Below are 12,582 nucleotides of genomic sequence, written 5' to 3' on the forward strand. Positions count from 1 at the left end.
AACACACTTGGGAATCCTAAAGCCTCATCCATCGTCCTTTGGAGATGTGTCTTTCTCCCTCCCTTGAGTGCCTTTATCTCCTGAGCGCATGAGTGCATCCCAAAGCCTTAAAGCTTCTTCCCTTCATCCCTTCAGCCTTTCGAAGTGCGTCGTTACACCAAAATTATCTCCTTGCTCCCCCCAAGCACACTCTTAGGATCTAAACAAAAAATCTACATGAAACATGTTAAAATAGGGTATTTTTCAAGCTAATGGTTGCTTTCCATCATTGATTGTAGTTACAGGTATTTCAGGAACAACATGGAAGGCATGTATAAAGAATATTGGGCAGAGAAGACACACAAAGGAAGAATTAAAGAACAAAGAACACATTGAAGTCTTGAGGATCGAAGCACCTTGAAAAGTCCATAAGATCAAACACCTTGTGGAGGGTGAAGACATCAATGATTGGAAGACATGAGTGACAACCATGTCATCAGGGAAGAAGGTCCACGTCATCAGTCACTATAAGTCCAAGTCATCAATACTAATGACTCTTCATGTCCTTATCACACGATGATGTGGAAATTACGATGTAATGATGTAATCATTGTAAAGACAAAAAAATTGAAGTCTAAGAGTCATGTATGGACAAAAAAGGCATGTATAGAAGTCCAAAAGACATGTAATACCAAGAGTCATATGTAATTCTAACAGTCATTTAGAAGTCCAAACATCATTAGAATTTGCAAAGTCAAGAGTCATGAGGATATGAAAGGTCATGGCTCAAGTGATAAAAGGATCCTCATTACTCATGAAAAGGACTTTGAACCTTGACTTCTTCCTTAGGAATTAGAGAGATAGAGTTAGTACTTTTGGGGAGCAAGTAGTGGCTCTAATGCTCCACTATTGGAGCTAGTGATGTTCATTGTACTTATGTATCTTAGAACTTTTGCTTAATACTTGAAGCCTTCTTGCCAACACATTTTCATGCATGGATTTTTGATGTTTTAAGACTACTCTTTGATTATTTATGATTCATTTTCACTTTCACATGTATTGAAGTAATTGAACTATTTCGATGAATTTGGTACTTAACTTGTTGTAATGATTGTAACAATCATCGCATTTATGTGAACTACTTCTCTTGATGTTAGATGAGTCTTTCTCATAAATTTATGTGTCTCCATTAGATTAGAACTATAAATTCTCTTTTAGAAGCTCACTTTATTCCACCTCTACAGTTAAAGAACCTTGATATATATATAGTTGAACATTGACAGGGCACACTCTCTTTCTCATTCAAAATCACATTTGCACTTCTCTCTCATGCTCACTGCTTAAGCCAAGGCATATCTTTACGTAAATGGTAGCCGGGCCATATTCCAGATGGAACCCCTACACCAAATGGTGTGAGGTCTAATTGGTATCTCATATTGTGGAAATCCCCTATATTTTGGAAGTATTCCGCACTACCAACATTCTGGCACTAGAAGGAGGGAAGCACATTTTATATGGATGAGAACTCTACACATCTTAATTATTCATCTTCTAGACAAGACAATAATATTTTGAGCACCATTTGAACTCCTATTCTTGAAGTAGGAGGGTCTTCTTAGCTTGGTTGGGAGTTGGCTCATGAGGTCAACCATGAAAAACTCCAGGCAATTCGACCTATAACCCATTGGTTTGAAAAAGCTATCAATTTACTCTCTATCACTCATAATATCACACATAATCCTAAGAAGAAAGAAACAAGTTGTATCAGTGTATTAGTTGCATCAGTGCAAGATTTCTTTTTTTCCATTATTGAGGAGTGAACAAAGTCTTGTGAAGACACAGTTCAGCAAGAGATACTTCTACCCATTCATGAAGAGTATGAGGAAGACATTGTTATTTCTAACTAAGAATAGGTGGGAGATGATTTTGAGTTTAATGACAATTTAAATGACAAAGGAGAAGGCTTGTCAGATTATGAAAAGGAGGAGGAACCTAGAGATGAAGAGATGGACGATCAGGACTTAGATTGGATGGCCCAAGAGCCTCTTGCTCTTTCAAATAACCTTCATAAAATTCTTAGACAACCATAATAATATCTATCTTTAAGGATCTATCGAACCTGTACATTGATTGAACCACCTTGTTTAATTCCATGCCTAGGTTCTATTAGCGAGAAATTTCAAAAACACATGGGGGCTTCAGTCAATGAACCTTTGACATAGCATGTGCATTTGTGGCATACTAAAAAATACCCTTAATTTGACTACATATTGGAAAATGCCTCTAAAAATAACATTATTTAACCCCCTACCAAGACAAACCTAATATGCCTTCCTAATTTAAAAAACCCCTACTTTCACTAGATACTGTAGATATCCATTTTTTCATTAACTTGTTTTCTACCTCTTTATATTTTTTCATTAACTTTGAGCTCCTTTTTTTTATACCTTCCAATATAAAATCTCTTTACCCCATATTATATGCTCAATATATTATGTAATTTGTTCCTCAGTATGAATGCACGTGGTATGGTATTGCTCCCCCAGTGAAGCACCCATGAAAAACCATGGCTCGATTGAGCTCTCGTAAAACCTTGGGTTACACTATTTAAGCCTTCAAATAACTCGATTGTTATGTAACTAGCTCACAAAATAGAAGAAAAGATAGATCAACGGCTTCAAAATCAGCCTCTTAGAGGGGGAACCTCCTTTACAGTACACAAATGAAAAATTCTTGGATGATACGAATGACAAAACCTCCTTTTTATATATAGGAGTGTAAAGGGTCACAATATAATGAAATCTGACATAACAATAATAATATAAGGGCACAAAAATAACAATAGTGGGCTTCTATGGGGAACAATAATAACAATATGTGGCCAATAGGGTCACAACAATAACAATAAGGGCTACAATGACAATAGGAATGGGGGAATCACTAGTATTATAGGGACCTAACATGCCTCTCTCCTTCAAAAAAGTGTTGCCCTCAACGATTGAGTAGTTTTGGATGCTTCTGTATAAAATTCTCACCCTCCCATGTGGAATCTTTAGCGGGTAAGTTCTTCCACTTAATGAGATACTCCAAAATTGATCGATTTCGTAGCTGTCGAGTTCTTGTTTCTGTGACTGGTTCAGGTTCCAATATGATTTTTCCTTCCTTGTCAAGTTTTGCCAGTATTGTTTGAACTGGGAGTTTGTCAACTATAAACTTATTTAAGCATGAAACATGGAAAATTGGGTGCACTTGGGAAGCCGCAGGAAGCTCCAATTTGTATGCCATAGTACCAATCTTTTGCAACACCTTATACGAAGTACAATACTTTGGTGATATTTGTTATCCTTCTTAGCTTGCTTGAGGGACATTTGTTTATATGGTTGTAGTTGTAGGAATATCGAGTCACCTACATCAAAAATTCTTTCACTGCGATGTTGATCTTCTTGTTGTTTCATTCTATTATGTGCCAAAGTGAGGTTATCCTTTAAGAGTTGGAGAACTTGTCATTGATGCTCAATGTGATCTTACACTACTTGCACCTTAGAATTTTCTCTTAAATATGATGTGATGGACGATGGATGATATCCATAAAGTGCCATAAATGGGGTCATTTTTGCTGTAGTATGGAAGGAAGTGTTATACCACCATTCAGCTAGAGGCAACCATTTGACCCATCATGTATGTTTATCAGATACAAAGCAACGAAGATGTCCTTCCAAACATTTTTTTACTATCTCAATTTGCCCATCATATTGAGGATGATAAGATGAGCTATGAGCTAACTGAGTACCAAGACAAGAAAATAACTCTATCCAAAAATTTCCAGTGAAAATGAGATCTCTGTCACTTACAGTAACCTTTTGGTTTCCATGTAGCTTTCGAATTGTTTCCATAAATACAGTAGAAACTATATTGGCTTTAAATGGATGTGATAATGCACAAAAGTGGACATGCTTGGTAAGTCTATCAACTACCACCATGATGACACTCTTTCCTTCAGAGTTGGGTATGCCTATGATAAAATCCATTGAAACCTCCTCCCAACGTTGGCTTGGAATGGATAAAGGTTGTAATAGACCTAGGTTCTTAATTGTTTCAACTTTATTTTGTTGGCAAACCAAAAATTCTGCCACAAACTTTTGAATATCCGATTTAAGGCCATCCCAAAAAAATTCCTTCTTAACCTTGTGGTAAGTTTTTAAAAATCTTGAGTGCCCTCTTAAGGGAGAGGTGTGCAATTCCATAAGAATATTTTGTTTGAGTTGGGACTTCTTACATAGGTATAAGCGATCTTTGTACCATAACGAATCATTTTTCCAGCTAAACGTATCACATGTAGTGGGATATTGTTGTAACTTTTGAATGATTGCCCACACTTCTTCATCATTCTTCCATTAATCCCTTGCTTCATTTATCCAATCTGGTTGGATAATAGAAATGGTGCAAAGCAATGCTTCCACATCCTCACCCTTTCTTGAGAGTGCATCTGCCACAACATTTTTCTTCCCTTTTTTGTAGATGATTTCAAAGTCATTACGCAACATCTTTGTGACCCATTTTTTTTCTCTTCTGAAGATAATCTTTGTTCTAAAATGTATTTAAAACTATCATGATCCATTTTTACCTTGACGTGTCTTCCAATTAGGTAGGGTCACCATTTCTTAAGTGCATGTAGTATTTCCAACATTTCCTTCTCATAAATAGCTTTGTGTAAATACTTTCCTTTGATTGGACGACTTTCAAAAGAAATGGGTCTTTCCTCTTGCATTAAAACAACACCAATTCCATTTCTTGAGGTATCACATTCGACAATAAACATTTTTGTGAAGTCTAGTGTATAGCTAAGATCGATGCTTGACACATTGCCTCTTTAAGATGTTCAAAGGCCTTTGTTGCTTATGGAATCCATGAAAATGTATATTTCTTCAATAATGTTGTTATAGGTGCTGCTATTCGCCCATAATTCTTAACAAACTTGTGATAATACCCTGTCAACCCAAGAAATCCTCACAGATGCTTTATGGATGTGGGTATTTTCCATTCCTTAATGGCTTTAATTTTTCTAGGGTCTACCTTCACACCTTCATGAGATACAATATGACCTAGATATTCCACCTCTTGTACTCCAAAGAAACATTTGGAGATTTTTGCATATAATTGTATCTCCTCCAATAGTTTGAGCACCCTGTCAACATGTTGAACATGATCCTTCCAAGACTTTCTCTAGATTAGTATATCATCAAAAAATACTAACACAAATTTTATGAGGAAGGGTTTGAAAATGGAATTCATCAAACCTTGAAGAGTAGAAGGTGCATTGGTAAGGCCAAAAGGTATGACCAAAAATTCATAATGACCCTCATGAGTTCTAAATGTTGCTTTTGGAATGTCTTCAGTCCTCATTCTGATTTGATGATATCCTGAATGAAGATCCAACTTGGTGAAGTAATTTGATCCATACAATTCATCCAATAATTCATCAATGACGGGAATGGGAAATTTATCTTTAATAGTGAGCTTTTTAAGTTCCCTATAATCCGGATACATGCTCCATGACCCATCCTTCTTGTGCACCAATACTACTGGATCAAAGAAAGAAATTTGACTAGGTTGAATTATACCAGCATCTAACATTTCTGCAACCATATGTTCAATTTCCATCTTTTGGGCATAGGGATATCTGTACGGCCTAATGTTTGGAGGAACACTTCCTGGAATCAAATGAATAGCATGATCATGATCACGAATAGGTGGGAGGCCTTTGGGAGTCTCAAATACCTTGGAATGATTGTCCAAGACTTTTTCGAGATCTAGAGAAATAGATGATTTCAATGTGGGAACCTCTAGCGAACATAATTGTGCAATTACGCCTCGTTGTTCTTTCTTTAGAAGCTTTGTCATTCTGTTAGAGCCAATTATATTTATTGGTTTCCTTGTGATACCCCTTAATTCAACATCCTTTCCTTCCGAAGAAAATGTCATGAAAAGTTCTTGAAAATTAAGAGCTATTGTGCCCAAGGATTGTAGCCATTGGACTCCTAGTATAACATCAGCACCACCCATTGGAATGGAAAGCATTGGGATATTTAATATATATTCTCCTATGGATAACTTGATATTATGGCACTTTTAGAGCAATTTATGGTTCCTCCACTTGCAACCATCACTTGACACCCTCGTGCTGGATATAGGAAGAAATTCAATTCCTTGGCTATCTTACAATGAATACAATTATGGGTACTTCCCGAATCAATCAACACTATTACCTTTTTCTTCTTGATATGTCCTTCTATCTTGATAGTTTGAGGAGTGGTAATTCCAGAAAATGCATTACAAGATATGGTCGGATTCATTTCTTCTTTCTCTAGGGTTTGTTCTTGATGTATATCCTCTTCTTTTGATGTTTCTTGTTCCTTTTCTTCCTTCTCTTCACAATCTATGTAAAATAATTTCTTCTTAGCACACTTATGAACTTTAGTGTATTTGCTATCACCACTATAACAAAACCATTTTTCTCTTTTTCCTTCCAATTGTTGTGGTTTCAACCTTGTAGGTTGTGGAAGGCTAGAGGCAACAACACTTCCATTTTTATAGTTGTGAGTGGTAGGCTTCCTTGTGGCCATATTTTTTTTTTCCATTTTTCTTGCCAGCCTGAATGGTTTCTCCAATGAATCAGGTTCCCAAAGGGGAACCTCATGTTGGGTGTTATCCTTTAAAGTCCCGATGAACACATCAATCCTATGCTCCTCTAGAATATATTTTACCCTTATATTCAATTTTTGGAAGTCTTCAGTGTGCTCCATCATTGAAACCTTTTGTTTGATATTTATCAATTGGCTAAAAAAAGTGTTGTTTTTTGTATCCTCATAATGTGCTATCATTTCTGACGTAAAAATTGCCCAAGTGACAATTTGTTTATGAGAGAAAAGCCATCGATACCATACAAACTGATTTGGTTCAAAATATAAAGTTGCAATGCGTACCTTTTGTGTGTTTTTCACATTATGGAGATCGAGATATTGCTCCATCTGTAGTATCCATGTTACGAGATCCTTTCCATCAAACTTCCTCAAATCGATATTTGGAACATGGTGGGTCTTCAATCCATCATTTGAGTCTATGAAATCATGATTAACATTTCTTTTGTTCTCGTCATGAGTTTACTTTACTACCCCTTCACTATTAGTAAGCATTTCTTATGACAAATTTGTCAAATCTGTCTTCAAATCTTTCATGTTGCCTCTAAGTTTTTCTTCTATGCCATGCATCTTAGCTTCCATGCATGTCTTCAAATCTTCCATGTTGCCTTTAAGTTTTTCTTCTATACCATCCATCTTAGCTTCCATGCCTTTCTTTAAACAATCCATCTTAGCTTCGATTACTTTTTGTGAGAGTGAATTTTGTTGCACTTGGTCTCATAATTTTGATATATCATATTGCATTTCTTCATCTTCTTCATGAGTCATGCTAGAGATTTCATGTTGCTTACTAGGTGTTTCCATTTTGTTTCTTCAGAGCATCAATTAATGATAATAATGCTTCACTATGCCCTTTGAATTCCTTCAAACTAATTTTTCAAGCCAAACTTATGCAAAATTTTAAAAAAACTACACAAAGTTTTTTCACTTTGTAGGAGCTTGATCTTGAATTTGTTGTGTCTCTATAATTTTGGATCTTCAAGGCATGAAAATGTGTCCTGTGGTAGCCCTAGGAGTCCTCTTTCCAACCTCGCAATTCTCATCAAGATTGGATTCTCCAAGGAAGAGTTATGCCAAATCTCACTTGATGACCTGATTATAGACTGGTTTAGAAGAGCGAACTTGTATGAAGTGCCACATGTCATTTTTTAGACCTTAGGACCTAAAACTGATGTAAAAGAAATTATAGGCCATTCTCTTTCTGTACCTTTTTATGAAATTTCAATGTGTTGCTCAGACCGAAAGTTATGATGATTTTCCCCAGGTCAGCTATTTGCAGTATAATTCGGGAGCCTGCAAAAACCCTAACTGCCAATATTAACAAGCTATAAATATTACATGAACTACTAATATTACATGAACTGCAGGCACAAAACTACCTTAAGGCCTGACAGTTTTATGCAAAGAAAAAGCAACATAGGGTCGCGCCCTGTTCCGCTCGCAATACAACCTTCTCCATCATAAGAGCTAAGAATCTTGTGGTATTGTGTCACTGGTTTCTCCTTGTAGGGTAACCCAACTATTCTTCCCACCCTGTCATATCGCCCATGTAGGATCGGACCCTGTTGTCGACATAGCCCAACATATTTCAAGTCTATCTCCTTAACCACTCAGATGTAGGAATTTACAGGGTAAGTTCCTCAGACAGAACACCAAAGGACACCATTCAAAAACAGATCACAGATCAATACACCAGTATTTTTGACGTGGTTAAAACCATCAAAGAGGGAAACAGTCCACGGCCTGAGCCAAAGTGGCCACTTCAGGCAATTTATTAATAAAAGAATGAAAATTTACATAAGCTTCTCTCATGGACGGTTACCCTACAAATGACCCTCCATGCTCTTTAAATAGAGATCATGGACCAATCGGGTGTTAAGCCATGAATCAAGTGTCGGTAATACTGAGGAGAGAATGAACCGTTGGATCACTACATATCGTGACCGTTGGATTGTAAGTTACAAAATGTACATAGTAAAGAAACACACTTTACCTAACTCTATGCTAGACCAAGTTATACTTAACTATTTCCTATGTGTCGGAATATCCTAACATCCCCCCTTAAGAACAACTTGGGATATGATTGAAGGATTTACAAATATGACACAATAGAAGAAGGAAGGGAGCACTAGAGCCCATCCCCCCTTAGTGACAACTTCCTGAACTCCAACCATAAATCGTAGTTTAGTAAACTTCGCCTCTGTGAAAGCCTTTGTAAAGATGTCTGCAACTTGATCATCTGTTGAACAATATTGCACTTCAAGAACATGGTCATGAATGAGCTTTCTGATGAAGTGCATGTGCGGTTCAATGTGTTTTCTATGCTGATGTTGGATTGGATCTTTGCATAGTTGAATGGCACTTTGATTATCACACCAAAGTGTAGTCGGATTCTGCTGCTGAAAGCCAAACTCTGATAGGATCTGACGAAGCCACAAGGCTTCCTTACTAGCTTCTACGGCACCACGATACTCTGCTTTTGCTGAAGAAAGAGAAATGGCACCTTGTTTCTTGCAAGCCCATGTAATAGGTCCTGAATCAAGAGTGAACACATAACCTGCAGTAGACTTCTGATCATCAGGGTCACCAGCCCAGTTGGAATCAGTGAAACCAACCAATAGAGGAGATGCTTTGGCACTGTAATGAATCCCAAACTGAACTGTACCTCAAACATAACGAAGTATTCTTTTAGCTGATTTCTAATGACTTTCATGTGGGTTTTTCATAAACCGAGCAACAAGGCCAACGGCAGAGGAAAGGTCAGGACGAGTATGGGTTAGATACAAAAATTTTCCTACAAGTTGACGGTAAAAGGTAGCATCAACTTCAGGAGAAGTACAAGTGACTGAAAGTTTGAGTCCAGACTGAGAGGGAGAGGGGGCTGGCTTACAGTCTTCCATGTGAAAATGGCGTAGAATATCACAGGCATACTTGGACTGGGAAAGGGAAATACCTTCCTTGGATTGCAAGACTTGAAGACCAAGAAAATAATGCAAGTGTCCTAAGTCTAGCATTTCAAACTTCTTTTTAAGGCTGGACTTCACATGGTTTATAAGGTTGGGATCACTACCAGTGAGGATAAGATCATCAACATAAAGAACAAGAATGATAAGAGACTTGCCCACTTTCTTGGTGTAGACAGTATTCTCAGAATGACACCTAGAAAAGCTAAATTCTAAAAGAAAGCTATCCATTTTGGCATACCAAGCCTGAGGAGCTTGCTTGAGACCGTAAAGGGATTTCTTAAGCTGACATACAAGGCTGGAATCTATTTGTATAAAGCCAATAGGTTGTTCCATATAGATTTCTTCATGCAAGTCCCCATGCAAGAAAGCAGATTTAACATCCATCTGATGGACTTCCCATTTGAAAGAGGCAGCAAGGGAAAGAACAAGGCAGACAGAGTTCATTTTGGCAATAGGGGAGAAGGTTTCGGTATAGTCAATGCCTTCAACTTGTGAAACAACCTTAGCAACAAGACGAGCTTTATGTTTATCAACGTTACCATCTGGTCCATACTTGGTTCTGTAAACCCATTTGCATCTAACAAGTTTTCGTCCCTTTGGTAGAGGAACAAGATCCCATGTATCATTTGCCAATAATGAATGATATTCTTCATTCATAGCTGTGTCCCAATCTGGACAGCCTGAAGCTTCTGCAAAGGTGTCAGGATCATGATTCGCTGAAGCTTGAGCTAGTAAAGAAGAGGCTCTATCAAACTGAGAACGTGTATGTCGTTGATCTGTAGGATCACTGGCAAGACCACCTGCTGCATCCCGAGTAGCACAGACCCATTTTGGAAGCTGAGGAGCTGAAGGAGGATCCTGAGAAGGTGGGGGAGGATTGTCATCCTCGCTTTCATCATCTGAAGAAGAAATATTTTCAAAAGTAGAAGAGATAAGGAGAGGTGGCACATCCGTCGAACTAGGCTCGTAGGCCGATATATTTTCAGCAAACTTTACATCTCTTGTAATGATAACATTTTTGGACTTAAGTGGAATAAGTCTATATCCTTTGACATCTTCAGAATATCCAACAAAAATACATTTTTCACTCTTAGGTTCTAAAGCTTTATGTTTCTCATCTGGAATATGGGCCCATACTTCACTTCCAAAAACACGAAAATGACTTACATCTGGTTTAATTGAGCTCCATGCTTCTTCTGGAGTGATATTCTTTAAAACCTTAGTAGGAGTGCGATTTATTATGTAATTTGCACATTTAATTGCTTCTGCCCAAAAATTAAGACCAAGTCCTTTAGATTGAAGCATACAATTAGCCATTTCCTTTAAGGTGCGATTCTTCCTTTCAGCTACACCATTTTGTTGTGGAGTATATGGAACAATATGTTGCATTTGAATTCCATTCTCAGTGCAAAATTTGATGAATTTGTTATTAACATATTCTCCGCCATTATCATATCTTAGCTTAAGAATTTGATCTCCATATTGTTTTTCAACAAAGGCCTTAAAGGCCAAGAACATGTTAAATACTTCACTCTTGAGTTTTAAGAAGTATACCCAAGTGTGTCTGGAGAAATCATCAATGAAAGTTAAGAAATACTTGTAGCCAGAGAATGAAACAACTGGAAGTGGACCACATAAATCACTATGCACAAGCTGTAAAGGGGCTGAGGCATGCCAAGAGGCACATTTTTCAAAACTATCCTGACGATGTTTTCCAAGTACACATCCAGAACAAACACCATCTCTGCAAGATACCATTGGAAGACCTGTCACCATATTTTCTTTACATAGATTCTGAAGGGAGCGATAGTTTAAGTGACCAAATCGCTCATGCCAAAGTTTGCTCACTTCATCATTATGAGCAACAAATTCCAAGGGAAGATTTGATGACCCAAAGTTGTGAAACTTATACAACCTTGTAGAATCATCAGCAATGCCAGTAGCTAAAATCTGTCTAGGATCTCTTAGGTCCTTAATTACAACATCGTGAGGTGAAAATTCAACGATTTTACCTTCACCTGAATGAGTTATCTGATATACATATAGAAGGTTGCAGGATAAGGTTGGAACACATAATACATCATTAAATTGACCATTGTCTATATGAACAGTTCCAGTCCCTACAACACTAAGAGATCTATCATCACCAACATATATATTTTTGGTGTTATAATCATTTAAAGAAGAAAACATGGCTTTGTTTTTGGCCATGTGATAAGAAGCTCCAGAATCAATGAGCCACTCATGAGAATGAGAAGAAGAAGATACATTTAGTGCATAGCCAGACCGAGATGCTTGACAACCACATGCAAAAAGTGCTATTCCTGAAGATGAAGTTGAAGTTGAAGAGTGCTCCAAATGGATGTTATCCTTCTTCATTGCTCCTTCCAGGGCTTCCATCTTCTTAAAGCATTTGGATTCTAAGTGGCCATCTCAATTACAAAAGTTGCAATGTCTATCAGTCTTCTTCCCTTTTTTTTATTTGTCTTATCATTTTGTTGAAATGATTTTTCATTTTGAGGCTGAAATTGCTTAGGACCCTTATTTAGTTTAGGACCATTCCTTTTAGGATACAACTTCTTAGGATTCTTTGAATTTGGTTGTTGCTGGGTGGCTAACGCTTTCTTAGAAGAGTTTCCAAGATGAAGAAGACCAAGGTGTAAGAGTTTTTCTTGTTCTCTTATTAAAGAATCACAAAAGGAATCAAAGGAAGGGGACTTGTAGGCCTGTCCTTGAGAAATGAAGGCTTCTCTTATAGAATGGAAGGTGGAAACAAACACAGAATAGGCTGGTCCCAACTTAGTAATAATGGAATAGCTAAGGTTACTATCTTCTTTCTTAACCTTAACACCTTCTAAGAGAAGTCTAAGGGTCTTGAACTTGGACAAAAAATCTTCAATGCAAGAAAAATTATTGGGGTCTAATGTAAGCAACTCATT

The sequence above is a fragment of the Pinus tabuliformis genome, chromosome 3_1 (assembly GCF_031772625.1).
Source record: "Pinus tabuliformis cultivar Carrire ecotype Pingquan chromosome 3_1, CPIR1, whole genome shotgun sequence".
NCBI lineage: Eukaryota > Viridiplantae > Streptophyta > Pinopsida > Pinales > Pinaceae > Pinus > Pinus tabuliformis.